At 43.2% G+C, this 26895-nt stretch overlaps 1 protein-coding gene across 3 annotated transcripts in view; it reads left to right on the forward strand.

Moving 5' to 3' along the window:
* SYK (spleen associated tyrosine kinase) overlaps window positions 1-26895 on the forward strand; it is a 546937-nt gene that overhangs the window by 263426 nt on the left and 256616 nt on the right. Inside the window, exon 1 of one of the 3 annotated variants that reach the window (XM_073575336.1) lies at window positions 1046-1385. The exons of 1 other annotated variant lie outside the window; for it this stretch is intronic. The gene's annotated coding sequence lies outside the window, so the exon portion shown is untranslated. Of the gene's footprint in view, window positions 1-1045; window positions 1386-26895 lie in introns of those variants that run through there. One more of the 3 variants, XM_073575338.1, reaches the window with a different exon arrangement.

A 26895-nucleotide genomic window follows, 5' to 3' on the forward strand; every position in this document is an offset into this window, starting at 1 on the left:
TGCCGCGATTTTCGGCGCAAAAACACTGCGACGTTTAAAAATCGTGTACAGAACGCCCCCCCCATGCATTCCTATGGCATTCCGCACATGCTGTGCTAATGCTGCGCTTTTTTCCGCGGCGCAATCGCATCGCGGAAAAAATCACAGCATGCTCATTGTTTTGTGCTGAATCGCAAAGAATTGCCGCGATTCCGCACCCATAGGAATGCATGAGAATCGCTGACTTCCCGCATGTGGCTATGCCCACCATGCGGGAAGTTAAGTGTCTCATGTGCGGTTGGTACCCACGGTGTGGAGGAGAGGAGACTGTCCTCCAGGCCCTGAGTACCATACCCCTGTAAAATAAGAATAAAAAATAAAAAATCGGGGTATATTTACCTTCCGGTGTCCCGCGCTGCATTCCCGGACCTCAGCGTTTCCAGTAATGCCTTGCGGCACGGTCCAGTGATGACGTAGTCTCGCGTGACTCCAGCGGTCTCGCGAGATCGCTATAGCAACGCGAGACTACGTCATCACAGGACTCGCAAGGCATTACTGGGAACGCTGAGGCCCGGGATGACAGCGCGGGACGCCGGAAGGTAAATATACCCTGATTTTTTTATTTTTTTTAGCATTTTAACATCCTATCTTTTACTATTGATGCCGCATAGGCATCAATAGTAAAATCGCTGCAAAATCGCTGCAAAATCGCGATCATAATCGCGGTAAAATCGCGGTGAAATCGCGTGGAAAAAACCGCACAATTTCTGGGAAGGAGTCCGGTTTTTAGTGAGCGTTTTAAAACGCTACGTGGGCATATAGCCTAATAGTCCTGTAATCATGCGCCAAGGTAAGCAAGCCTTACATAATGAAATTGCAAAAAAATGTAAGTTATATGAAACATTTAAAAAAATAGATAACATTTGGTGCATATGTGTATGTTCTGTTATATCATACATCTGCTTAACACTTGAAAAGTTCAATATTGGTCAATACTTTTTGGTCGACATGAGTTCACTGACATGTTTAGTTGTTATGCAATGTAATCCCTCTGTCATAAATGAGTATACAGAGAATGTAAAAGGAAGTAATGTGGCAAACAGCCGTTAAGGAAGTCGATGCAAACACAACAAGATGAGAAAATGAGGAAGCAGCCACACAGTTCCAGTTGATAGATTTTCACTGTAAGGCTTCATAGTTACGCCTTCGCCTTCAGTATCAAGAACACCCAGCTACACATCACAAGAATCTTTTTGTATTATTTATTTTTCTGTAATTTGGCTAAAACTAGATTTCTGGAGAGAGATGGATAATCATAAACTTCTAACTCAAAAGTTGTCTTAGTCAGGAGACCATTCCTCAGGACGAAAAAAGAACTACTCGATATCAGTAAATTCAGGCAACAGGTAAGTGCTAATGTACTGAGTGTGCGATAGACGTTGTACAGACATTGTGGGGTGGCTATCGTGGTGAAAGGTCTGGTAACACTTATTGCATCGTCCCTAATTAATCCTTTGCCTGCGGGTAGGGCTGAAGATCAAAGATGGTGCTACTTCTTATTAGACTTCCAGTAAGAGTCTTACTGGGCATGGAATTGTCAAGATAGGTAACTTTGTGTTATTTTTCAATGTAATAGAATTGCCTTGAAAATTACCAATTTACTAGCATAAGGTCTAGGGACTACGAAAGTCATTCTATAGAATTATCCATTTTTAGTTAGCTGATTTTTAGTTATTTTAGGTTACATTGTTAACTTCTTTATTCCTCTTTGGTAGCTAAAAATTTATTATACAAATAAGCTTAAACTTTTGCATAGATGCTGTTATACTACATGACTGCAAATATAAACTCTTATTATAGGGATTTTTATCAAGTTTTCCTACAGACCTGAAAAGTTAATTTGCCAAATTAGGCAGTGCAACATTCCCCATTCTTCTAAGACTTTCAATTTATCTCACCTACCATCTCTCCAAAGTATAGCACCATCTATGGTTAATAACTAAAATAAATATCATGGCAAATATCAGTGGTGGAATAAGACATCATATTCAAGTGATCTTAAAGTGAATGTCCAGGCAAAGGTGGGCATATTGTTGCTACCAGGGTCCCAAGAGGTAAGTGGGTGCACTTCCACCTGCAAAGCAGCACATAAAGGATTTTTTTAATCAGGACCTATTGGACTCCAAATGGCTAAATACTGTTCTTGCATAGTAGCCCTCTTCTGTTTTTCTACACCCCTGTGTCCAAGACTTTACAAAATCCCTAATCGCTGGAAAGTTGAAATAATAAAAAAAAATAATAATAATAATCTCCTGTAGAATTCCCAGCATTTTAATAACCCACGGCGCAGTGATCTCCAGTGGTCTTTGTTTGCTTCCATGTTATAATGGTCTCTTACCGGCATATAAATCCTCATGACTACTGCAGCCTTTCACTGACCTCTGCAATCTTGTTCCATACATGAATATAGCCACCACATGATTGCCTACAGTGGTCACTTGCATGTACAGAACATTTTCACAGTAAATACAAACTATTGGGGACCTTTAGAGCATCATATTACTTTTTATTCTATTATATTTCCTGTATTTAGCTAAATAAAAATTTAAAATGTTTTCGTCCCAAACAAACTCCCTTCCTGACATGGCCAATTTTCATTTTTACGTTTTGATTTTTCCTTCCACTTCTTCCAAAAGCCATGAAATTTTTATTTTCCCATTCACATAGCCGTATTAGAACTTGATTTTAGTGGGACTAGTTGTACTTTTAAATTTATTTTACCACCCAATGTACTGAAGTGTGGTAAAATTGCAAAAAATTAAAAACTTTTCAGGCATTGTTTTTGGTGTTTTGTTTAGAGATAGTAAAGATTGGAATCTGTACTGGACACCTAGTGTCGATGTATGGACCCTGAACACAGAAGCCTCCATATTACTGTTCGGGTTCAGCTGCCCAAACAAAGCTTGTTGAAAGGATGCAGTGTAGCCAATCAACAAACTTGCCTGTGTGGGCACTTCTGGCTCAATTACAGCCATGTCAAGTATTGGATGGCTGTGATTGGCTGCCACGCTGTGTAAAAAATAGAGAAGTGGAGCCTACTTTATTCTTGATAACCAGAGCAGGCGAACTGCTACGGGGTTAGGGTGGTTTCACATTAGCGTTTAAGGCCGCAGCGTCGGCTTGCGCACGGCGCTGCTAAACCCCGCCCCCTGCCGCGCCTCCGCCGGTAGCTCCGCCTATGGGCGCAAGACGCTGCATGCATCCTGCGTCCCCTATCTTTAGCAATGGGGATGCAGGCCGTGCGCAGATATGCATTTGGCGGCGCATGCGTCCTTTTGACGGGTGCACCGACCAGTGCCAAACGCAACCTGTTGCAATTTGGTGCGCTCGGCGCACCATCAAAAGGACGCATGCGCCGCCAAACGCATACTTATGCACGGCCTGCGTTCCCAGTGCTAAAGATAGGGGATGCAGGATGCATGCAGCGTCATGCGCCCATAGGCGGAGCTACCAGCAGAGGCGCGGCAGGGGGCAGGGCTTAGCGGCGGCCGTGCACAGGCCGACGCTGCGGCCTTAAATGCTAATGTGAAACCACCCTTAGTAATGGGGGTGTCTTATAGACACGTCTCCATTACTAACCCCTGGGCTTCATGTCACCTGACATGACAAAGCTGACATCAACCCGAAATCTATTAACCCACATGCCACCGCATCCTGGGAAAGTGGGAAGATTTGGGCAAAGCTAGAGTAAAGAGGACCAATATCCATGGCCCCTTCCCAGTCTGAAAACACCAGACCCCAGCTGTCAGCTTTGTCTTGGCTGGTCATCAAAATAAGGCGTTTCCATGCTGTTTATTTTGATATTGGTCCTCCACAGCCTAAAAATAGCAGCCCACAGCCACCAGTTAGTGAAAGCTAATAAAGACACACAGAAAAAATTCCATTAATTGAAATAAACACTTCCTGACCTCTTTTATCCATTTATTAATGTAAAAATAAAAATGTAAAAAAAGTGAAAGCTTGTACAAAAAAAAATTCTTTGTGTTGACAGTTTCTGAGACCTGTAACATTTTCACTTTTTGGACGATGGAGATGGGTAAGGAGTTTTTTTTTACAGGGGAAGTAGATATTTTTATTGATACCACTTTTGGATAAATATGACATTCTGATCGCTTCTCATTTCATATATTAACTTGCACTGAAGTGACCAAATAATCAATTTTGGCCTTTGGATTTTTTTTTTCTGTTTACGATGTTTACCGATCAGATTAATACATTTTATAATTTGATCGATCAGACTTTTATGGATGCAGTGATATCAAATATGTATATTTTTTATTTTTTTAATAAGGGACCAGAGGAGTCGGAAGTGTGGTCGACAAATCAACTTTACTTTATTGAGCAATATTTCTGTATATAATAAAAATCAGTTTCTTTGAAGCTCAGCAACAAGCTGGGTTTCAACAGAAAGCCATGATGGTAGACACGGATGATCTGTTAATGTCGCTGTCACAGACTGATTGTAGTAGCATTTAACAAGTTAATAGCCGTGGACAACATTTGACTCCACACTTGTCTTTTAGAGGCAGATCCTGGGTATAGGGTGGGCTTTGCCTCTGTGTATGGAGCTTTTGTGCCATACACTCACTCCCATCTTGTGCTTTATATGTACAACAGAAGTTGGGAAGGGGTTAATATGCCACTTCACTTTTTTGTAAGTTATCTCCAAACAGGAATTAAAACTACATTTAAAAATAGATAATGATATAAACTGCCGCCATATAAGCATGTACTGTCACTAACAAGCTATTTTAGTTGCCAGTGCAGGAAATATTTTTTACCACGAAGCCATAGCTTTAGACTCCGTGGTTCAGACAAGTGTATGAAAAATCATCCAATTTTCATCCTTACTGTCTTCAATATTTCATTGATGTGATATCATAGAGGAAAGTACCTTATCCAAGAGATTGATTTGTAAGTCATGAGTTGCAAAGAAAGGGTGGCTCGCACTCTTACTGACTTGGCCAGGCCCCCATTAAATGGCCACTTATTGAGGTTTGGTTAGTAACATACCATGAAAATATCAATTGATGGCTGTAGAATTTCATTCAAGAGTCTAATCACTTGGGCTGCTTACTTTAGTTTAACCCCTTAGTGACAGGGCCAATTTTTTAAATTCTGGCTAATGTCACTTTACGTGGTAATAACTCTGTAACGCTTCAACAAATCCCTTTGATTTTGAAATTGTTTTTTCGTGGCACATTATAATTTATGATAATGGTAAATTTAGGTTGATACGTTGTGCGTTTATTTATAAAAAATATCAGAAACCTGACAAAAATGTAAAAAAAAATTGCAATTTTCAAACTTTGAATGATTATCCCTTTAATCCAGATAGTCATACCATAGCAAAACATGAATAAATAACATTTCCCACATGTCAGCTTTACATCAGCACCATTTTTAAAATGCTAATTTATTTTGTTAGCCTTTCAGGGGTTTAAAAATGTAGCAGTCATTTTTCATTTTTTCAAGGAAATTTACAAAATGTATTTTTTTGAGGGACCTATCAATGTTTGAAGTGACTTTAGGGGTGCTATATATTGGAAAACCCCAAACATGATACCATTTTAAAAAAAGCACCCCCTGACATATTGAAAACTTCTGTCAGATAGTTTATTAACCCTTCAGGTGCTTTTCAGGAATTACTGCAAAGTGGTATGGCAGGAATGAAAAAGTGTTTGTTTACCACCTAAATGTCGCTAACTTCTGAACCGATCGCTATAGCCGGGAGACTCTAAGGCCGCTATTTGGCCATGAAATGCTATGGCAAACATCAGGACCACACAATCATGATCTCGGTGTGGCAATTAGATTAAAGCAGGAGCCCCCACATCGAAATTAACCATTTATTTGATGTAATCACTTTTGACAGCAGCAACTAAGGGTTAAACAGATATAGACAGTGCCAACACTGATCGTTTGTGATGCAGAAAGTTGCCTATTATAGTGTACAGCCGACAGCTGCTGGATTGTCACCTGTATGGGGATGATATTCTCTTATATCTCAGGTCAGTAAAAAGACATATTGGTGGTCATTAAGGCGTTAAAAATGTACTGGTTACAGGCTACAACTTATTTTTTTTTTACTTATCATTAAAACTATGTTTTGAAAGTTTTTTTTGCAACAAAGTAATAGGGATAAGCAAATCTTTTAAACTTTAAATTCAGCAGCTTTGCCAAATTTTTCCCAAAAATTTGATTTATGGTGAATTAATAGAACACCAAAGCCTTCAAATACCTGGAAAGAAATTTTTCACACTCTAGGGTCTCATAATACTGTTTTCAACCTCTTTCAAGCTCATTGACACCAAGTCATCTTCAATAATGTCAAAGTCACCTCAGCATCTATGACCATGGGCAAACGCTATCCTATAACAGCCAACAGCTTATACCTCACACACTAATCTTCTTCACTGTTAAGTTGTCACACACTATTTGTACAGTTTCGTCAGAGTTTTATGGCTTTCTCTCACTATATCTGTTGTTAAGCTGTGAGATGTGACATCCTTTCACTATCCAGATTCGCCACAAAATGACTGCTACATTCCATGCCTCTGTTTTTATACAGACTATGATAGTCCCTTCTGCTTAGCTGTTAGCATGTGTTTAGGTAGCTGCAAGGCATCATAGGGAAGCCTAAACAGCTGCACAAAAGGTTGTGTGATCCTTCTCTGGCTGTAGCATTTTTCTGCAAAAAGTAAAATGGCAGAAGTTATTTTACTCGATTCATGCCAACTGAATGTCAAATTGTCCAAATATGTCAGGATCATAGAAATCCTAAAAATGTGAAAAATTAAATTGAGATTTTATTCACTTATTTCCATCAATGACCAATAGAAGCGGTTTGTTTCTTAATGTGGCATGTTACCTTTACTATGTTTACTGAATTATCTTATTAAAATTCCATAATTTTATCACTGATGATATGGTAACACCTCGGATTTAAGGCCCTTTTACATTTAGCGATGCACCAGCGATCCGACCAGCGATCCGACCCGGTCAGGATCGCTGGTGCATCGCTAAATGATCGCTAGTGAGCTTTCATACAGAAAGATCTCACAGCGATGCAGCAGCGACGCAGCGCACGATACTCACCTTTCACACACAGCGATCCTGCGTCCTCCCGCCCGCCTCCACGCGTCGCTCGTCGTCACAGCAGGAAGTCTCAGCAGGAAGCGCCCGACGAGAAATGGAGCCGGACATTCTCGCGCGATCAGCGATGGACAGCGGGGGAGCCGGTCGTTGGTATCACACATAGCGATATCGCTAGCAATATCGCTATAACGTCACAAAACCAGTGACGTTTTAGCGATATTGCTAGCGATATCGCTTAGTGTAAAACCCCCTTTACTAGTTTCCTCTAAAAATTCATAAAACAAAATTGATCTTTGCCCCCCTAATGGAATGCATGAGATAACATTATTTTCCTCTGGTAATCTGAAAAGCAAATAGTGGACACACCAATGATTTACTAGGTTTAGTAGTTAGGAGAGACTGAAGTTTCATTCATTGCACTCAGGATCATGGTTTAATTTTGTAATAGTTAATGCTAATGTGCTGCCTGAAAAACAATAGCTATTTCTTTCTGTAGTGCAAGTTTTATGTCTTGCAAATATTATCAAGAAAACAATAACAAAGCTTGTGTATATGCAAAAGCTTATCTGTAGCTACAGCCATTCAACTTCCTTCTTCTCCTTACATTTCATATCTCTGCATCCACCCTAGCTTTATCTATGTATTGCCTATATTTTTGAATTAATGTGTCCTATAACTACTTTGTAAACATTCCTGTAGAGTTTAAAGAGGATCTGTCACCAGGTTAAAATCAGCCAGTTTTTGCTCTTGTTCTCTTGTTTTATTCACGCTGCCCCCTTTCGTATTAATTTTGGGGTTTTCTGAAGAGGACCTTTCACCAGTTTTAACATATTAAACTGTCAACAATGGCTGCAGAGCTGAATAAAATGAGCATATAAAATAAGCACGACACCCGGAAGAAGAATCGTCAAAACTCGCATTGGGGTGGGACACAGCAGCCTTGACTCACAACCCAGGTATATATTTATACAATATGCACTTTATCCATGTGGTTTGAGCTGTAGTCCAGTACTGACTATGATTTCAGGTGATTATTGATTCTGTTTACATCTCTGCACTTTCTGCACAACAAGGGCAAATTTAATCCTTAGGTTTTTTGCAATTGTTTATAACAGTATATGCACTGAGGCACTTTTTAACCATATGCATTGTTTGTAACAATACAAAGGTAAAACAGTCATATATTCGTTTTTGCATAAGCTGCAGCCTCCTTAAAGGGAATCTGTCACCCATTTTTTGATATCATGTAAAGATATCATTGAATTGTGTGTTACCTAAGTATTCTAGTCGTACTTTTGATCCCCCCTGTCCTCACACCTTTGATGCATAAATACCTTTTTTATCACTCTTCTGATTTATGGGAATCGCCGCAGTGCATATGAAGACTTCCGAGTCATAGACGCAGGGAAAAATACCAGAGCATGCGCAGTAGTGATTATATGCTTTGCCCACAGTTACTGCGCAAGCACGAACGGCCTTATCAATGCGCAGGCACGAATAAACAGCGGCATCTGTGATATTCACAGAAGAAATTACGTCCAGCAAGCCAAGGTGGGGGGGAAGGAGAATAAGCCGCGCCCATACGACTGAACAGCGGCAATTTCCATAAATCGAGAGAGTGTTTATCACTCTCTCGATTTATGGAAATTGCCGCGGCAAAAGGCATTTATGCATCAAAGGTGCGGGGACAGGGTAGATCAAAAGTACAACTAGAATACTTAGGTAACACACAATTCAATGATATATTTACATGATATCTCAAAAAATGGGTGACAGATTCCCTTTAATTTAATTTTTTACAATCATGTGCATTTGTGATTAAACATTGGGAAAGGCACTTTGCCCTTCGCAAATAATGTTGATGTTGTTCTAATAGTGAGATATACTGTTGTGTGTAAGTATTTAGCTTCCATCCCTGCACATTTGTTCAGCCTTGATGCAGATGACTAATACAACCACTAAGTCTAATACTACTTCATGTTTACCTAGAAAAGGTTGTTAGTCTGTTGCTGTATCTTTTAGTCCAAAATGAGGCATCCATTTTTATACTTTAAATAATTTATGTTTGAATATATTAATAAAATTTTTCTATTATTCTATACATTCCCTGTTTCCCTGTTTGGGGTTCTAGTTAATGAGTTCTAAACGGAGTGTAACCTGTGTGGTCTAGAGCTGAATAAAATGTAGTTGTTATTATTTTTTAATGTTTCATCTCCTTTGTTGATATATTTGGTTTTAAAGCTTAGATTCTTATTTATGCTAAGTTCAAGAGAGTGTTAGCAGAGATTCTTCTCTCGTTGCATGTACATTTTCTTCTGCATGACATTGCCCAATCATATACAGAAGGTGTATTTTGGAGGAAAAAAAGAATATCAACCCAAATAATGTCAAAACTGCCCTTCTCCTGTTATACATGTAATGACACATAGCCCTGCTTTCCTCTGTGATATTTGCACCTACTGTATAGAATAGAGCAGCGCTGGGTGTCATAACAAGAAACTCTTGCAGATCTTCTCTCAGCGCAGTATCAGTGTGAGAGCAGGATAGAGCCGAGTTAACAATGCCCTAAGATGAGAGCTGCAGGAGGTGCTTGTAATGACAAACACAGATATATCCTCTGCCCCAGGTATTCTTTTAGTTCCTTTGCTCCAAATGCCAACTTTCCACCTCTTCCTTGGAAGATGGAATTTAACATAGATGAAAATTGGAACTGTGACAGACTGATGTTTTAACCACACAAGGCTGCTGACTATTGTAAGATGCCCTCTATTTGGAACTCAGATACCACTTACTCCCCTCAACCCCCTCTAAGTGGTGGACACAGATAATTTTTACATTTATCTATCTGTTTTTACAGACCACAATTTTATACACATGATAAACAAAATTGTTTGAACAGTGTTTAAAGGAGCACATGGAAGTCAATATGGAAGTGTTATCTAAAAAAGAAATCACTTTTTGACATATAGGCAGTTCCGGACTTATGAATATTGGACTTATATAAGACCCAGTTATGAAATTCAGATGTAAAAAAAAACAATCTAATACCTAATTGCTCACCGACTAGCTGCTGCTTGCCTCCTTGCTGCCCGCTGCCTGGTACATTTCTTTCTGCCATTGTACAGGTCATTTCTGGCCTCTTCACTATAGACCAGGACATCTGGCTGCATCCAGGTTTGTAAGGTAGTGTCGTCAAGACATGCGTCATAACCTTGTGACTCGAAGTGGCCTTTGAGGCTGGATGCAGCCAGAGGTCCAGAGCATAAGTTGTTATAAGATTATTATTATTATTAATATTTATTTATATAGCACCATTGATTCCGTGGTGCTGTACATGAGAAGGAGTTACATACAATTTACAGATATCACTTACAGTAAACAAACTAACAATCACAGACTGATATAGAGGGGAGAGAGAACCCTGCCCTTTTGGGCTTACATTCTACAGGATGGTGGGAAGGAGACAGTAGGTTGGGGGGTTGCAGCAGCTCCAGTGATGATGAGGCGTTAGCTCCAGTAGTGATGAGGGGATCATTGCAGGCTGTAGGCTTTCCTGAAGAGATGGGTTTTCAGGTTCCGTCTGAAGGATCCAAGTGTGGTTGATAGCCGGACGTGTTGGGGCAAAGAATTCCAGAGTATGGGGGCTATTTGGGAGAAGTCTTGGAGGCGGTTGGGTGAGGAGCGAATAAGTGTGGAGGAGAGAAGGAGGTCTTGGGAGGATCGGAGATTACGTGAGGGTAGATTTCGGGAGATTAATTCAGAGATATATGGAGGAGACAGGTTATAGATGGCCTTGTAGGTCAGTATTAGTAATCTGAACTGGATACGCTGAGGGAATGGAAGCCAGTGAAGAGATTTGCAGAGGGGAGAAGCGGAGGAGTAGCGAGGAGAGAGATGAATTAGCCGGGCAGCAGAGTTAAGGATGGACTGGAGAGGTGCGAGGGTGTTAGCAGCGAGGCCACAGAAAAGGATGTTGCAGTAGTTGAGACGGGTGATGATTAGGGCATGCACAAGCATTTTAGTAGATTGAGGGTTGAGGAAAGGACGGATTCTGGAAATATTTTTGAGCTGGAGGCGACAGGAGGTGGAGAGAGCTTGGATGTGTTGTTTGAAGGACAGGGCAGAGTCAAGGGTTACTCCGAGGCAGCGGACCTAAAGCATGATGTTCTCAATTGTTATAGATAGGTCAGGTAAGGAGGATCTGTGAAATTGGGGAAAGATGATCAGTTCAGATTTGTCCACATTCAGTTTGAGGAAGCGGGAGAAGAAGGAGGATATGGCTGGTAGACACTCCGGGATTCTGGACAGCAGAGAGGTGACGTCTGGGCCAAAGAGGTAGATCTGAGTGTCATCGGCATAAAGATGGTACTGGAATCCATGGGACTTTATGAGTTGCCCCAGGCCAAGCGTATAGAACATAGCCTTGGGGGACTCCAACAGAAAGAGGGTGGGATGAGGAGGTAGTGTGGGAGTGGGAGACGCTGAATGTGCGGTTGGAGAGATATGAGGAGATCCAGGATAGGGCAAGGTCTTTGATGCCAAAGGAAGAGAGGATCTGTAGGAGGAGGCAGTGTTCAACTGTGTCGAAGGCAGAGGACAGGTCTAGAAGGAGGAGTATAGAGTATTGTCCGTTCGCTTTGGCTGTAAGTAGGTCGTTAGTAATTTTGGTCAGGGCTGTCTCAGTGGAGTGATGGGAGGATAAGATAATGCGTAGGTGTCTGAATATGTTTGGTGCAACAATTCCATTCCTGTTTATGAGTGTTTAGTTGCTAGATTTGTATGCTGCTTATAAAGTTAAAAAAAAGAAAACTCCCAGAGGCTCACACAGGGAGAGCATGTGACTGTATATCCTGTTTTTCCTGTGTCAGTGTATGAGAGAAGCAGCCTGCTGCAGATGATGCACAGATAGAGACACAAAATTATTCATTCCTGATCTGTTAAGCTTATCATATATTGTTCCTGTTTGTTCCTGAATAAAGAAGCTCTGTTGTCCCACCCTTGGAGAGTATGCTGAATTATCTGCTGCCAGCAGGTTATGGGCCCAGAGTGACACAGAACCCCAGCGTAACACAGCAGCAGTAGCCCAAAGCAAAAGCAGCACAGAACAACAGAGAAGATGTCCACTAGCAGCAATCCTGCTGTTCTCAGTGCCAAGCCTCACTAACCAGAACTACCAGTCTGGAAAATTCAAGGTGAAGATACTGCTCATAAGAGAATGTATGTGGAAATATACTCAGGAACAAGTGCCTCATCCAGTACCAGATGATTGGCTAGAGAAGGATCAGAAATCACAAAACATGATCTCCCTCAGTGTAGATGATAATCAGATTGTGCATATATGCAAGTGTGCAACTGCAAAGGAGATGTGGGATGAGTTATAGAAAATGCATGGAAGATCAAATCTCAGCAATATGCTTTATCTCATGAGAAAGCTGTATTAGCCTAAGCTAAGTAATGAACAGAATATGCAGGACTATATAAGAAACACCCTATAGATCGTGGAGCGTCTCAGAGGTATTGGAGAAGAAATTAAATATTTTCATGTTGCTGCACTTCTATTAAGTGGTCTTCCAGAGAATTATGACACACTTGTGACCGCACTAGATGCACGACCAGATGATGAGCTGACACTAGAGTATGTTAAAGGCAAACTTGTGGATGAATTCAAGAGAAAAACGCAGCATTTAAGCAGCAGTGATGAATCCAGAGCAGAAATCTAAGAGAAACTCGTGAATGTTTTGTCTGTCAAAAAGCCTGGCCACCTTAAAGCAGACTGCAGAATTTGGCAAGCAAGAATGAGTCAGTTTAAAAATCAGACCAGTCATCAAAGGGTTAAAACAGCTGTAAAAGAAGATTCTGCATGTGCTGAAGCTGCATTTATTGCCAGTACAGGCCCATCTGCAAAGCATATATGGTGTATAGACTCTGGTGCAAGCAGTCATAATGAACGCAAGTCAGAAAAGGACTTCTTAGCTAATGGTCTCTATATGACTTCAGAAGGAGTAGGCGATTGCTACCTCCACTGTCCAGTTTCCTCAGCACAAAGCAGAAAGATCCCAATAAAGGATGTTCTCTATGTTCCCAGCCTTGAAAGCAATTTTCTGTCAGTTAAGAAGCTCACGCAAGAGGGTAAGGTAGTTACTTTTAAAGATAACAGCTGCATCATCTCAAAGAAGGGTCACACTCTTGCAGAAGGAAAAATCCAAGATGAAGTTTATCAGCTAAAATGCAAAGAAAGAGTGAACAGTGCTAGACAAGATCTACATAAGAACTGAATCCATGTATGGCACAGACATCTTGGGCACAGAGACCTAGAAGCAGTAAGGAAGCAAACTCAACTTACTCAAATGGTATTGAAATCAACCAGTGTAGTCAAATGATGAACTAGCTGTCTTGAAAATCCTTTCCTAAAATAAGCACCAATAGATCAGCACAGCCTCTGGATCTGATACATACAGATGTATGTGGTCCAATGAGTGTTCAAACTCCCAGCAAGAAGAGATGTTTTCTAACATTTATTGATGACTACTCCAGATATTCAGTCGCCTACCTACTTCCCAGTAAAGGGCATGTCACACTAAGCGACATCGCTAGCAATATCGCTATAACTTGTGACGTTATAGCGATATTGCTAGCGATATCGCTGTGTCTGATACTTACCTACAACCGACTCCCCCGCTGGTTATCGCTGATCGCTCGAGAACGTCCTGGACCGTTTCTCGTCGTCTGCTTCCTGCGGCGCTTCCTGCTGTGACGACGAGCGACGCGTGGAGCCGGGCGGGAGGACGCAGGATCGCCTGGTGTGACAGGTAAGTAGCAACCCCCGTCCTCTGCGATGTCGCTGGTGAGATCTGCCTCGATGGCAGCTCACTAGCGACCACTTAGCGATGTACCAGCGATCCTGACCGCGTCATATCGCTGGTCGGGATCGCTGGTACATCGCTAAGTGTGACAGTACCTTAAGGATGAAGTTCCACAGAAACTTGAAGAATATCTTGCTGTAGTGTTTAGTATGCAAACTGCCTCTTCAGAGAGAGAAAGAAGACTTGAACTCTATAGCACCACCTGTTGGTAGTAGCGATCCTACAAGGAGCATTGCACGGCAAATAAGCCTCCTTATCTTGACAAGCCAGAGCTGGTATGTCACTCTCCACAAGGTGAAACCTTACCCTTTAGATCCCTGTAGTGTTTAACAAATTTGGAAGAATGCCAAAAGCCCTGCGTGCAGATAGTGGAACCAAATATACAAGTGGTAAGGAGCAAAACATTTTGAAACAGGATGGAATTGTGTTTCAGACTACCATTCCATACAACCCAGAACAAAATGCCATTGCAGAGAGAAAGAACCGTACTCTCTGTGAAAGTGGAAGAAGTATGTTGTTTGATGCGGATCTACCTACAACGTATTGGGGAGAAGCCATCATAACAGCTTGCTTTCTTCAATACAGAGTGCCATGTAAAGCCACAAATCCACAAATAAAACTCCATATGAGCTTTGGAACTTTGTGAAACCTAACCTGAAGCACCTCAGGATATTTGGAAGCAAAACGTTTGTGTATGTTCCCAAAGAAAAACTTTCCAAGTGGGAATCACACGCAAAGCAAGGAGTCTTGGTGGGCTATAGCGAAACTCAAAAGGGATACAGAATCCTGCGCCCAGAGACCAACACAGTAACAATCAGCAGAGATGTAGTGATTGATGAAAACTCTGTATCACTCAAATTCCATAAAGTTACACCAGTTATTCAGCCTAAGAAGCGAGAACAAGAATCTCAATCACCAAACCCAGATGCCGAAAAGGAAAACACTGAAGTGTGGATAAGCTCTGAAGCCACCAAGGAAGACACAGAAGAATCAAGTCAACCTCCAGTCAGGAGACACTAATATGAAAGATGCAACCATGAGTAGAATCCAAAAAAATTATTAATTTTTATTCAAAAAACAAATTGAAAATATATTATAAAACAGAAGCCACTTCTCCACAAAAACAAGACATTATCACTGGCATATGTGTATCACCATGATTCAAAAATGGCACGATGCCCTTTAATAAATATGTGCAAAATATGCAATTATAGCATGGTATCAGTGCAAAAATATATATATATAACATAAAAAATGAAAAAATAAAAAATAATTTTTTTAAGTCTCATGCAATTACATTACATTATAAATAAATCACTAACCCCTTTAATGATAAAATGACACATGCATAAAGTATAACAAATAAGCCTAGTTATAGGTGCATGTGCAAAATTGCAAATTTAACAAGGTATGTTGTGCAAGATATTGCCATGTGTAACAAAAGTTAATCACATACCCAGCAAAGTGGATTATATATAGGCTGGATGCTAATTAGTCTTAAGTAAGAAATGGGGCTAAAATCTATCACATATAATGCAGCATTTGCAAAAGAGAACTTACATCTGGTCAGTGAATGTCAAATCACCCCAACTCACGTTTCATGTCTCACTTCATTGTCTCCTGATGCATCTATAACTAGGCTTATTATATGGGCGTCTTATAGATGCCTCTCCATTACTACGCCATGGGCTTGATGTCACCCGACAATACAAAGGTGACATCAACACCACAAATATTACCCCACTAGCCACTGCTACAGGGCAAGTTGGAAGCGCCGGACAAGGCACCAGAATTGGTGCATCTAATAGATGTGCCTTTTCTGGATGGACGCAGCTTGCTATTTTTAGGCTGGGGAGGCCAATGTCCATGGCACCTTACCAGCCTGAGAATACCAGCCCCAGCTGTAAGCCTTAGCTTGGCTGGTTGTCAAAATTAGGGGAGACCCACACACATTTTTTTAATTAATTAAATTTTTTCATATAACTTTAATAACCAGCATGAGGACCCCTCTCTTCTTGATAACCAGCCCTGGTAACACTGACAGCTGATGGTTGCAGTCACCAACTGTGAGTTTTGCCTGGCTGGTGATCAAAAATACAGAGGAACCCAAGTCCCGACACAGGAACAAGCTACAGTAGGGAGTGAATTTCCCTGTTCCCTTTAACTTTTATGTGCTCGTGATGTGCTGCTATGTCCCCTGAAGAGTCACAAGAGTTACAAAATGTGTCGGGATGCACAGGGACAAATAGGGCTATTTACATTTAAGGGTCAGATGTGGACTGCCCTTGTAAGGGCTTTGCTACTTTTTAAATACCTCAAGTACCTTTATTTATAAAATAACAAAGTATATATATTTTTACATTCAGGACTTATGGTCAATGTGTTCTTGTGTGTTGTGCTGTGTTCAGTGATTTGACTGTCCTAACAATTAGAATTATATAGTCTGTGGGGTTATCAGCTGTAGATACCACTGGGTCTGCATATATCACTGTGTGATTGCTGCTGCTGGTTATTCCCCTGTTTTCCTTTATGTGTGGTGTTCTCCACTTGCCCTGTGGCAGTGGCAAGTGAGGTTCATATTTGTGGGATTGATGTCACCTTTGTTTTTTCTGGTGACATCAAGCCCACAAGTTTGTAATGGAGAAGCATCTATAAAACACCTATCCATTACTAATCCTATAGCTATATTGTAAATAACCACACAGCTAGAATAAAGTTCTTTTATTAAAATAATAACTCAGACTCCTTTAATAATTCTAAATTAAACCACATTCACGTCATCGCCCATTCAATTAAATCCCTTGTCTCCTGTAATAAAACAAAAAAAACATATCCCTCACCTGTCCAACATTCTGTCCCATGCCGTAATCCATGTCTGGGGATAAACAGTTTTCAACATGCACGGCAACAAGATGTGACCATCCAGGCTGACAACCACTGAGGAATGAGTTGCTGCAAGCTCAACCTCAGTGACTAGTGGTGATTGATGTCATCAAAGTTACCGCAGGTTACTGAGACTGTGTTCCCAGCTGGGCCTATGAAATGCAATGATCACCGTTCACACAGGACGAACAAGCCAATGTCACTTCAGTTCAGGGGCCCGGCTGGTAGCGCAGCCCTATTTTTAGTTCAAAGGCTGCCAAAAATTACAAATAGGGTCATACATACACCCTTGAAAGCACCAACTGTAGTACCTCATTCAAATATTGTAAGCAAAGTGTGGCTGAGGTACTCCCACACTCAAAAATTCGAGGCTCACCCAGGCTTTGTTCATTTTTACCAGAGTGAGCCTGTCAACATTTTCTGTTGACAGGCGAAAGCGCCTGTTTGTTATGACCCCCCCCCGAACAGCACTAAAAACCCACTCAGACAAGAGTCTAGTGGCAGACCAGCACAACACCTTCAAGGCATGGAGGGACAGCTCATGTAAGGTATCCATCTTCAAGACCCAATAGTTAAAGTTTGTAGAGGAATTAGGGAAGATGCTGGCTTTGTCTGCCAGGTATTGCTTGACCATCTTTAAAAACTCTTCCCTCCTTGTCAAAAATACCTGGTCATCAGGGCATGGACGTTGTAAGGGTGTCATGAAATTGGCCTTTCACATTGTAACCCCTGCCTCTGCTGTACTTGGTGTGTGTCTCCTCTGCCTCTCCTCCTTGGTTGGGCTGCCGCTAGTATTGTCTGATGGGAATTTTTTCAACATATTTTCTACAATGGAAGGAGAGAGGCAAGGTTCTCCTCTTAGCATCAGTCTAGCAAAGGAAACAACCAGTGTTCTTTTTTTACCAAGATTAATGTAACGTGAGGGTCATGGGAAAGGCACTGGTAAATAAATTCGGCCATATTTGCCAAGCTCCCTACAGCCAACAATTTCCTGTCTCCACCATGATTACTCTCCATCTCCTCCTCCTCCATATTTTCTTTCTCATTCCCCTCCTAAGCCCATCCACTTAGGAGAGACTTCTGTGGGTACTAGTCACTAGAGCAGATGAGATGAGGCTGGCTGGGTAGTATCTCCCAGTTTCATGTCCTCCTCCATCTCCACCTGGTTTGCTGGCAAAGCTTCAGCTTTATTTGTGAGCAGTTACTGTTTAAGTAGGCACAAAAGCGGGATCATTACGCTGATTATGGCGTCAACACCGCTCACCATCTTTGTGCTGTTCTCAAAGTCTTGGAAAGCCGCATAAATGTCATATATCCATGTCCGCTCTTCAGTTGTTATGTGCGGAAGCTGACCAGAACAGCTGGTCTGCAATTCAACTACTAGCCTCTGCTACTCACTAAGCCTTGCCAGCATGTGAAGTGTGGAGCTCCAGAGCGTGGTGATGTTGCACACCAGTCAGTAAGATGGCACTTGCATGCGCTGCTGCAGCACTGCAAGAGCAGTGGCAGCTGTAGCCAACTTTCGTAAATGGATGCTGCTGCAGCGTACCTTGAACAGAAGCTCTGGCAAATCTGGCCAGGTTTTCAGAAACCACTGAACACTACCACCAGGTTAAGGCCATTATCACACATGACTATGCCTGCTTTGAGGTTCAGCAGGGAGAGCCACAGATCTGTCTTATTTGTAATTCCTTTCAATATCTGTGCCACGATATGCCGTTTATCTCCTAGATAAATTAGGTTCAGCAGAGGCAGTGCTGCAGAGCTTTCAATTTACAGCTAATGTGGATGACGTGCTCTGAGATACCAAATCTGAGATAGAGTTTGAGGAGGAGCAGGAAGGAGAGCGGAAACTGGTGTAGGAGGTGGAAGAAACACTGATGGAAGTAGGGACAGCAATTCTCAGCGTCGATAGCGCATGTGCCATGCCTGGGTGGGACTCGGCCTCAGCCTCCACGATGTTCTCTATGTGTGCCATCAGAGAAATGTAGCATCACTGTCCACAAGCACTTGACCATGTGTTAGTTGTTAAATGTTCAGCTCCCGTAACTGCATTGGTAAGGGCAAGGGTGATATTCCTGGACACGCGCTGCTACAAGGAGGGGACACCATACCTGGAGAAAGAGTGGTGGCTGGGGATAGAGTACTGAGGAATGGCTGCTGACATCTGTATTCAGAAATCCTCTGTGTCTACAAGCATAAACGGTAACATTTTCAAGGCCAGCAGCATGAAAATGAGCCCATTTAGCATTTGGGCCTTTGGGTTTGTGACTGGCTACTTTCTTCTTTGTTCTCTAGGCATTGAGTAGGGACAGCTGAATGCTGTGCTGGGACAGATTTTTAAAAGGGCCTGATGATGGTGCCTCAGAATGTGCAAGAATAGGTGCAGGATGGGAGGCATCTGCCTCAGAGTTATGAACAGGTTATTGGGAAGCATCTTTTCTGCTCCAGAGAGGGAAAGCCAGTAACTGAGGGCAGATATTAATAGCCTATAGAGGGACCATGGTTATTGCCCTCCCGGCTAAAAAAAATCTGCCCCAGCCACCCCAGAAAAGGCGCATCTATAAGATACGCCAATTCTTTCACTTAGCCTCTCTCTTCCCACTGCCCTGTAGAGGTGGCATATGGGGTAATAAGGGGTTAATGTCACCTTCGTATTGTAAGGTGACATTAAGCCTGGCTTAGTAATCTCTCACGGTGCTAGCGGGGTTCTCAATGAAGTCACCGCAGTTATATCCAGTCACTGGGCTCTGTTCCCAGCTGGGCTGAGCTGTGGTGAAATCCGGGGTCACTTATAAAATCCACAGTAGATTAGTTCCAAAAAAGGGGCACTTGTTGGACATTGCCACTGTTAAGGCACATCTAGATAAGTTCCCTGGGGGGGTCTAGATTCCAAAATGGGGTCACTTGTGGAGGCTTTCCTCTGTTTAGGCACATCAGGGGCTCTCCAAACGCAACATGATGCCCGCAGACCATTCCATCAAAGTCAACATTCCAAAACGTCACTATTTCCCTTCCGAGCTCTGCCAAACGCCCAAACAGTAGTTTTATCCAACATGTGGGATACCAGCGTACTCAGGACAAATTGGACAATAGCTTTTGGTGTCCAATTTCTCCTGTTACCCTTGGGAAAAAAAAAATTGGGGGCTAAAAAATAATTTTTGTGGAAAAAAAAATGTTTTTTTTTATTTTCACGGCCGGGCATTATAAACTTTAGTGAAACACTTGGGGGTTCAAAGTTCTCGACACACATCTAGATAAGTTCCTTAGGGGGTCTAGTTTCCAAAATGGCATCACTCGTGTGGGGGTTTTCCACTGTTCAGGCACATCAATGACTCTGCAAATGGAAAATGACGCCCGCAGACCATTCCATCAAAGTCTGCATTCCAAAACATCACTACTTCCCTTCCGAGCCCCAACGTGTGCCCAAACAGTAGTTTTCTCCCACATATGGGGTACCAGCATACTCAGGACAAATTAAACAACACCTTTTGGGGTCCAATTTCTCCTTTTACCTTTGAGAAAATAAAAAATTGGGGGCTAAAAGATCATGTTTGTGGAAAAAATATGATTTTTTTATTTCCACGGCCAGGTATTATTAACTTTAGTGAAACATTTGGGGGTTCAAAGTTCTCACCACACATTCATATAAGTTCCTTGGTGGTCTAGTTTCCTAAATGGGGTCACGTGTGGGGGTTTCCACTGTTTAGGTACATCAGGGGCTCTCCAGACGCGACATGTCATCCAATCTCAATTCCAGCCAATTTTGCATTGAAAAACTCAAACGGCTCTCCTTCCCTTCCTAGCTCTGCCATGCGCCCAAACAGTAGTTTACCCCAACATAGGGGTATCAGCGTACTCAGGACAAATTGTACAATAACTTTTGGGATCCAATTTCTCCTGTTACCCTTGGGAAAATAAAAAAATTTTGATCTGAAGTATTTTTTTTTTAAACATTCCCAAAATTCTTGTGAAGCACCAGAAGGGTTAATAGACTTCTTGAATGTGTTTTTAAGCACCTTGAGGGGTACATTTTTTAGAATGGTGTCACTTTTGGGTATCTTCTATCATATTTGGGTATCATCCATTACTAATCCTATAGTTGTATTGTTTATAGATAAAGACACAGCCAGAATACCTCAGGGAACATGTCTGGGGAACAGCCGTGTGTGTGTATAACTTTTTCTGAGTGCGGGACATGCTTTCCGGATGACGACGTGCCACAGGTGTGTACTGTAATGCTACACTGTGTAGGAGTCTCTGGGCGGCTGGATTCAAAGAGTCTGTTGACTCTGACAGGAACTCCTCTTGATGTCAATCTGACTGAGAAAAAGATCAAGGTTCGCTGCCACCATGGGGTCACTGTGGACTATACGGTGGACAGAGTGGTAATTGAGGGGTCCAAAAGGATTGAGTGCCAAGGTGGCAGTATCCTACCAAATTTAGTGCATCCCTTTGAGAGGGGCCGGGACTTTATCTTGTTTGAAGAGGCAAGGGAGGGAGACCGTTCTACTGTTGAGATAGCAGACATTGAGACAGTGACACCTCCTAAAGTGGACAGGTCAGATGTAGAAGGGACCAGAAGAGGGGGTGCATCTGCCCAACTTATGGAACTGATGTCTCATGACATTACGGATGGTGAGCTGGTAGATGAGATGACTGGAGCAGACACACAGTCAGACGATAATTGGAGGGTTCACTCGACTGATGGGGCTGACCCAGTGGTACCCGTTGAAAATATAATTAAAGAAGTAGTGGTGCAACACATGATGGTCAAAAGGGAACAGGATCATGAGATACAGCTGATAAAAGAGACAGTGGAAGAACATGTCAAACGAGAAAGAGTCCTATGACAAATGGCTGAGCACAGGGTGGAGGAGCTCGAGAAAGAAGTCTTGGAGCTCAAAGAAACTGTAAGAGGTCTTCTGCGGGTGAAGAAGTTGGACGAAGATGTACAGTGGCCGAGCGCGAGTGATAACAAGACAGAACTGCCAGTACCCATCTTGGCAAAGGGTCTTGAAGAGGTTAAATCTCATGAAGATTTGGAGCCAGGAACTGAAGAAGACAGTCACCCGGTCAGGACAACTGTAGTGAGGGAAGTGTCCGTGGTAAACCCAGAGCCTTCTGTCCAGGAAGAATGCAAGACCACGACCTTCAAGTCTGTGATTGACGTACCCGAAAACATGCAAGAAGCCTGTGCTGAGAGAAGTGTGCATGAGGCTTTCAAGGAGGCGGTCAAGGCGTGTAAGGTGCACTGGGCATCTGAGACTCGGCAGTTGGTGATAATATCAGCCAGGGAAGATACAGCAAAGAGGGTAGCTGTCCTGAAAAACATGCATCTGCAATGTCTTCACGCCAAACAGGTGTTCAGGCAGAGTAATATGAAAGCTGCTTGACGCCTAGAGATAGCAAGGGAAGCGAAGAAACGGCTGGGCTTGGGGGAAGATATAATTCCCGTACCCAAAGGTCTGATTGGGAGAATCATTGAAAGACTTGGGAAGGTAATGCAAGACCTTGTAAATATCTCCGGTGTGGCAAGGGTAAGGATCCCTCCGGATGATGAAGTACAGGTATCAGCTGAAGAGGGCATGATTCCCGTCACAGTGGTTGACTCCATGGAAAGCCTGTGGAACTTTCAGATGCTCTTGGAGTATCGGGTGAGGTACCTGCAAGAGACTGAGCAGTTGAGGCTGGACCGACTGCAGATCAACAAAGAGGTGCGGAACATCAGGTGGCGGCCGCCTTCAACCCAAGATGTAAGGGTCCCTCCAAGAAGTGACATGGCAGGTGGCCAAAAACTAACAGCAAGGCAAGGACATGAAAAGGCTGCAAGTGGCAGTTTGACGGGCCGTACGAGGCTGAGAGACCTTAGTTCCTGTGAGACACTGAATGGGTCAGACTCAGGCCAGACAGTAGGCTCAACTAAGACTTATGACCGCACCAACCGGGAGAGCTGGTCAGAGAATGGAACAGACAGGGAAAGGATTGAGACTAAACAGTGTCTGATGATGCAGACAGACTGTGACTGGAAGGCCAAAGACCAAGTCCGATAGTCTGACCGCTGGGGGCGGGGGAGGCCTAACGTAGATATGAGGCCGTCTGACAGACAAAACAGACGGAGATGGTTGTCTCGACCTGTGGGGTAAGGTGACATGGGTGCCCAGTCTCGAGATCCTTGGGTGATGTCGTGTGTTCAACCCCACAAGCTTGAACAGAGGGGGAGGTATGTGGTGTAATGACCACTGTGTCCGCTAGGGGGCGCTGTTTGGGTGTCCCAGGACGAATGGATAGCCATGTTCAGAGAGGTAACAGGAGCAGGGTGCTAAAGGATCGTTATGTATCCCAAGGTGGGTGGCCTTGGGATGAAGGCTTGATTATGTGCTGATCAGCAGAGCTGACTTTTCATGCCAATGTGTTAGGTAGAAGCCTTCAGGTGATTGATGAGACAGGTGGGATCAATCACCTACAAACCCACCTAGAGGCGGGTGTCTAGAATGCCATAGTAAAGTATATGTGTGTGAATGATTGAAGGACCTGTGATGACGTCATAGCCATGTGATCTGGTGGGCGTGGCTATGGACCATATAAGGTGGCCAGGTTAGGTCACATGAGTGGAATGCTTGGACCCGGTTGGTCCGTATGGAAGGTCTCATTTGGCTGACGTGGCTGCCTTCCTGACAGTACGTGGAGAGGCTGTGTATAATGTCTGAGAGTTCCCAGGGATAGGGAATGAACATCTGCATGGAGAAGCAGCCATGAGGTAACCTGAACAAGGGATATAACTGTGAGGCGAGAGAGCCTGATTGCTGGACATTGCACAACCTGTGTGACCACAGGATTAACAGAGGGGAGCTCTGTCATGGACGCTATGCTGATTTGATATGAACTTTCTGTTGCTGTTTGATGGTTTATGCTGCATAATAAACCGAATGGACTGAGTTTATGTTGAGAAATCTGTGCCAGACCTGATTTATCGGCTGCCTAGCGAGTATCCCCTACCTGAATGACAAGCGCTACCTTACATATACCTTTGATCCAAGATACTGGTATTGTCGGCAGCGCAGATTCAAACCCTGGCAGTTTATTGAGGGTCTGCAGCAGCTAATTTTTCAAAATCGCTTTTTCTGTTGTGGTCACACAACTAAACTAGGTGAGTAATTCCTGTTGTTGATTTTTTTAAAATTTCCTCTGTGTCGTCAGATAAGACCCTATTTGCGCTTATTGTTTTTCCAGGAATATTTATTTAATAGCTAGTGTCAACATAGACTAGATAGTCTTGAATTTAGAGGAATTTAAGAAACTGTAAGAAGCACTTTGATAAACATGGTGCATTTTATTACTGTCTAGTTTAAGTTTGCACTGTCGAAAGAATTAGAAAGTAGAGGTGAGCGAAAATTAAATCTCAGGTCTAGAGTTGACCAAAACGGGTCGGTCAAATTCAAAAATAGCTGACTTTAGCTAAAGTCGGGTTTCGCCGATCGATACCCGACCATGGTGTGAGGTCGGCCATGAGGTCGCCAATCAGAGCGCCAAAGTCGCATTTCAAATAATGCTTCCAGCGCATTTTTTCAGCCAATGAAGGTGGACATGTGGCGCCCCTGAGGCTTCAGTCGCTACAGAGGTACTGCACCTTCTCCTAAGGTGTAGTGCCCCACCATCCAGGTAGGCTGGGAACTCCTTTCCGCATTCCAACACCTGCACCCCACACACAGGATAGTTCAGCAGGGACCCATCCATGCTTTATGTTGGAAAGGTCATAGGGTGCCTTTTGTGGTCCCTGGCTTCGTAACACGAGAGGTGCTGGGGAGGTGGGTGGAGTTAGATATAAAAGAGTGGGAAGAGTGAGAGTTAGTGGTTAGTTGGTTAGAGGAGAGAGAAGATGGGTGTCTGAGGGACGTGCTGCAGCAGGTCCCAGTGATCTGGGCTGCTGGCACAAGAAAGACCAGAGAAAGAGACTGATAAAATTGATAACCTAACCTTCCATAAGAGAGATAGAACAGATCGGAGCGAAGGAGAATAGAAGGAAGGTGGGAAGCTGGTTGAAGAAAGATAGAGAAACCTTCCAGTCCAGAGAGTGCAAAGGCCGGGGCCCGGTCCCCGAGGTTGATTGGATCTTTATGTCTGGCAACAGACACCGAAGAAGTAGTGAGCCGCTAACGCTTTGCTCCCATCATAGACTTGGGACACAACAGCAAATGAATAGAGAGCCGGGACGCAGTGAGGAGTCCCCAAAGCAGGCTACAGCTGTCTGTCATACAAGTAAAGACTAGGAACACCTAGAGAGAGGCATTCCAGGGTAACTAAGTACTGGAGTGCTTCGCACCTAAAGGCGCATTGTACGAGTCGTTCAGTAAGGCACATGTTGGTGGAGTGTGGAGGGGAGAATCCTATCCTGCCTGGAGGTTGGCTGGAGCCCTGACCTGGAGAACACGGTACGGAGGCAGGCAGTGGAGTGAACTGCAAACAGTGGGTAAAGCTTTGGAACCGCATACTCTGGTGTCCTCCAGTTATTCCCGCACCATTACACCTGGGTACCAGCCTCCATACCATTCTGCGCCTCTCCTCATCCATTGCACCTACACTGCCCTGGGACTACAGCTCCACCTGTGGGGAGCTACAACATCTTTGCTGCACCACACCATCAGTCCCGGCGGATCTGCATGCAGCGTTGGCTCAATATCTTACTTGCCAAACACCACGGGTGGCGTCACGAACTATTCTAATAAACTTTAACACCATTAACATCACCGCCATTGATATTGGGCACCCAGGGCCATGGACCGGGTCGCAGCTGCTGTGAAGCTTTCCCCCCCTGACACCGGCCCAGAACCGAGTACCCCTCTGCCCTGGGCGAGCGAGTGCAACCCAGACGCACACTGTGGGCAATGCGATGACATAGGCAGTGGCCACCACCATCTTAGAGAAGGGCATTTGAAGTGATTGGCTGGCTTTGTGTGGCATCACAGTGGGTATAAAAGGCCATGACCACTGACAGCCACCTTACTTCTGCCGATCTTAGAATAGGGAGAGGTGCTGCTGCTGATTCTGAATAGGGTGAGCGTTAGGCAGGGAAGAAGAAAAAAAATTGCTTCTGCTGATAGCGCTTTTCACTGTACAGTTATTGTGCAGTGAAAGGGGAGGATTTTTGTTGTGTGCAGCAACGCTGGTGGTGATTAGGCTGCCTTTTAAGGCTACCTGATAGCTGCATTGCTGTGTGCAAACTGCTGTTCAAACTGCTGTTTTAAAAGCACTCCAACTTTTATTATTTTGTTCTGGTGAGTTACCGAGCGTTCAATTTTTACACACCGTATAGCGGTGTACGCTCCTCACACACTACCGTGTACCACCTTGTATCACGGACAAATAGAAGCTATCTGTGTGTGACTCTGGAAAAACAAGCCAAGGAGATTTTCTATTTTTCCAGACCTACACCTTAGAGAGCTGTCCGCTTTTCAAACTTTTTCGTAAATCTGCTGTTTGATTACGGTCAAAAATAGAAAGAGATAGCGTGTGTCAGTCCATATAAAAATAGACGGAGATTGACAATTTTCCATACAGACACCGTATAGAGCTGTCTGATTCTCAAACAGTATTGTATATCTGCCATTCGCATTACAGTCACATCTATACAGAGTCAGCGTGTGTGTGTGTGATACTCCATAAATACATATACGGAGATTGTTAGTTACACAAAAAATGAATACAGCTGTACACTTCTGATACAGTTCCGCATATCTGCTTGTTGGATTACGGTCAAATACATACTGTGAGAGCATCTGTGACTAACAAAATATATACGTAGATTTAATTTTTTTTTTAATACACCTTACACAGCTGGACGCTCCTCATACAGTACCATCTCTCTGTTGGCATTTTTTACATTTTCCCAAATATGAGGAAGTATGGTGGAAGAGTCCGCGGACGTGGGCAGGGGGGCGCAGCTGTACTGATGGTGGTGATGCATCGGCTGGTTCTGGCAAAAGCACAATAGCAGCTAAGGCAGGAGGTGTTG

The sequence above is a fragment of the Dendrobates tinctorius genome, unplaced genomic scaffold, assembly GCF_039654945.1.
Source record: "Dendrobates tinctorius isolate UK_male_01 unplaced genomic scaffold, ASM3965494v1 ptg000044l, whole genome shotgun sequence".
Classification (NCBI taxonomy): domain Eukaryota; kingdom Metazoa; phylum Chordata; class Amphibia; order Anura; family Dendrobatidae; genus Dendrobates; species Dendrobates tinctorius.